The sequence below is a fragment of the Aplidium turbinatum genome, chromosome 6, assembly GCF_918807975.1.
Source record: "Aplidium turbinatum chromosome 6, kaAplTurb1.1, whole genome shotgun sequence".
NCBI classification, from domain to species: Eukaryota; Metazoa; Chordata; class Ascidiacea; order Aplousobranchia; family Polyclinidae; genus Aplidium; species Aplidium turbinatum.
In genome coordinates this window covers 5,585,596-5,589,601 of record NC_137477.1, presented here as the reverse complement: position 1 = coordinate 5,589,601, position 4,006 = coordinate 5,585,596, and positions in this window count along the sequence as shown.

Here is a 4,006-nt window from a genome sequence, read left to right as displayed (position 1 = left end):
TACGCGATGTTGTCTCTTGACGTGCTGGAAGCTTAGGCCTATATGTGACAATTCTACCTACTATGCTTCTTTGTACAATAAACTGCTCTTTATATTGTAAATATTTTAGCCTACTTTGCTTTACCCCTGGTCAGTAGCGTGGTTTGAAAATGTGAATGGTTTAAAAGTCACTGGCCTTGCAGACATCCAACCGGCCGAGCGTTGTCGCTAAGAAACCATCATGTCGCCCCGATAGCTCAGTTGGTTATAGCGCGCGACTTCTGGAACGAAGAAGCTTAAGATCAAGCGGAGCTAGTTTGACTCTCGGGGTGTGCGCTTGAGCAACGCACGTTAAGGACTGTTCTCCATTCAGCGCATCTAATGGATGGAATAATTCCCCGGCAACAATCGGAAACTTCACTCTGTCAATCTCGGTGACCGGACCTGCGTCAGTGATTCAAAGCCTCTACAAGTTTGCGAAACTGCCAGGATTAAGCTCTGCAAGAAGCTTTCTCAGTCCGAGGATAAAGATTCAGTCAATAATGTTACCTTGTCGCGCCATGAATTTCAATAAATTCCTCTGCAGTCTACACCAAGCTTTACGTATGCGCACAAATCGTAACAACTTTACAAGACTTTAAAATAAATCCCAGGCCAGAAAAACTGTTTGCGACTATCTTGAAGCATGTTTTGGTAAAAGAGTTTTAATTTCCAAAATAAAAATTGACGTAAAGTCTGCGATTTTTACGGCATTGTAAATATGGTAAAGAAGCCCTTCCCTAAAAGCAACTTTTGTGTGAAGAGGTTTGGTATGAAAATTAAAAAAAAAACAATATACAAGAGCTCTAAGAACAACCTGTAGTAGGCTATGCAAAAATCAGGACTGAAATTAAATTTGAAAACACCGACTAACCCTTCAGCCAAAACAATAGAGTCAACATCGATTTTCTGAAAGGTGGTTTGGTATTGAATCTTTATCCTAGCACTGACTGTAACAGATAAGCAATACTGCCTCATGCGGATTTAACACGCTTCACTGATTACTGCACTGTACCGATCAAACCATTCATTATTATTATGTGATGTTTACAGCTGTGGTAGGTCACCAGATTTTAGAGTAAATGAATCTGCCTTCATCTTGATTTACGAAGAGCCCACAAAGATCAACTTACCGTTACACGTAAGTTATGAACATTACATGGTGTCAGAGTGAGATAAGAAGTTGGTAGACGTTAATTTGGACTGAAGTTGTCCAACTGGAGTGACCAGTACGTTTTGCGCTAGTAATCCGTACATTGTAAAAAACATGTCGGAGTTAAGGCAACCAAAGGAAATGAGCTTCTCTGTGACAAATATTGCAGAAGCATGGCGCAAATTCGAGCGTGCATATCGAGTGTACCACGTAGCAGCTGAACTCACCAAAAAGGCACAGGAAGTCCAGATAGCCAATTTTTTGAATGCGGCTGGAGCTGAGGCCCAGGAAATTTTTGACAATTTCGTGTTCTCCAATGAAGAGGGAGACAAGAAAGATATTCTAGAAGATGTCCTAAAAAAGTTTAAGACCTACTGTGAGCCACAAAAGAACGAAATATTTGAAACGCATCGCTTCCAGCAACGCACACAGCGGGAAGGAGAAAGCGTTGATTCATGGATCAATGACTTAAGAACCATTGCCACAGGATGTAATTTTGAGACTGTACGTGAAAAAGAGCGAAACTTAAGAAATCAAGTAGTGTTTGGTGTGCAGGACTCGCATGTGAAAGAAAGGTTATTGCAAATGCCTGATCTAACATTAGCTAAAGCACTGGACATATGTCATGCGGCAGAAGCCAGCAAGGATCACATGAAAGTAATGAATTCTGCAAACGGACATGCTATCAATGCTTTGAGCAAGCACAGTACTAATACTAGGCACAATAATTTTAAACGTGCAGTAGCAAAAACTGATTATAGCCCTACTAAGTGTAAATATTGTGGTGGTAAACATGCTCCTAGAAAATGCCCAGCTTACGGCAAAGCGTGCCATAAATGTGGTGGACGTAATCATTTTTCTAGTGTTTGTAGGAGATCAAATGACAGTGCGACAAGACATGTACCCGTGCATGAAATTGAAACACAAAATGAGGATGTAGGTTTCCTGAGAATCTCATCAATTAACAGTAACGAAGAGTTTACATCCAGAATGAAAACCCATCTTACCGTTATTGATGGAGATAATCACAAATTTTCTGTCTTGTTTAAACTAGACACAGGAGCCGAAGCCAACGTGATACCGTTGAAATTGTTTAGTGCCATGACTGGTCAAGTACTAACTAAAACCAACACTAAGCTTTGTGGTTTTGGAAATCTAAATGTGAAGCCTTTAGGCACTACTGTGATTAAATGTGCAAATAAGAACGGTGATTACTTTGATTTATTGTGCTATGTTACTGATGTTGTAAACTTATCGATATTGGGTGAATCATCGTGTGCGAAACTTAATTTAGTTAAGCGAGTGGATGTATGTAGTGAACCCTTATCACGTGACAGCGTAAACACTAATTATGCTAATGTTTTCACCGGCGTTGGTACCTATGCAAAGGAGTACCACATTCAGATAAAGCCTGATGCACAACCTGTAGTTCAACCACCCCGTAGAGTCCCATATGCAATACAGCCCAAACTGAAAAGCGTCCTGGACAAGCTTGAAGAGGATGACATCATTGTGAATGTAGACATCCCAACAGAATGGGTAAGCAACTTGGTGGTAGCTGAGAAGAAAAACAAAGACTTGCGTATATGCTTAGACCCCAAACCACTTAATGCGGTTATCATGCGCGAACGTCATAACATCCCGACGCCAGGAGATGTACAAGCAAAGTTATCAGGGAAAAATGTTTTCACTGTTATTGATATGAAGAATGCGTATTGGCATGTGAAGCTGAGTGACGAATCATCCTATCTCACAACATTTCACACGCCATGGGGTCGAAAGAGATTTTTAAGAATGCCCTTCGGTATTTCATCCGCCAGTGAAGTTATGCAGAAACGAAACGAAGAAACGTTTGGCGACTTACTGGGTGTACATGTTATTGCTGACGACTTGATTATCGCAGCCACTGATGAAATACAACATGACGAAATTCTTCGAAGTGTGCTCAACAGAGCACAGGACAAGGGTGTGAAATTCAACAAGGACAAGATTCAATTTAAAGTCAGTACTGTTGAATACATGGGAAATTTCGTGTCACAAGATGGGTTGAAGCCAGACAACAAGAAAGTATCTGCCATTGCAGACATGCCTCAACCAAACGATATTGCATCTCTGCAAAGATTTTTGGGAATGACAAAATATTTATCGCAGTACATACCGAATGAGTCAACGATTACAGCACCCCTTCGTGAACTTTTAAAGAAAAACGCTGAATGGAAATGGACAGATGAACACGACAAAGCGATGACACACTTGAAAACTGTGTTAACAAGTAAGCCAGTTTTATCGTTTTATGATGTAAACAATCCGGTAACAATTCAGTGCGATGCATCACAGAGTGGGTTAGGATCTTGTTTATTGCAAAAGGGTAAGCCTATTGCATATGCGTCCAGAACAATGACATCAGCCGAAAAGAATTATGCACAAATTGAAAAGGAAATGCTTGCCATTGTGTTTGCAACCGAGAAATTCCATCAGTATGTGTATGGAAAAGAAGACGTGACTGTTGAAAGCGACCACAAACCGCTGGAAACAATCATGAAGCAACCTTTAAACAAGGCTCCACCGAGACTTCAAAGACTGATGCTGAGATTGCAACCATATGATCTTCGAGTAAAATTTGTACCAGGAAAGTACATGTATATGGCTGACACGTTATCGAGAGCATATTTACCGGAGACATCAGACAATGCATTGAATGAAGAGCTTGAGTATGTTATACACTCACTGATTATAAATTTACCTGTTTCTTCTCCGAAACTTGAAGAATTCCGAAAAGCTACAAGGGAAGACCCAACCTTACAAACCATATCCAACTACTGCTTGAATGGATGG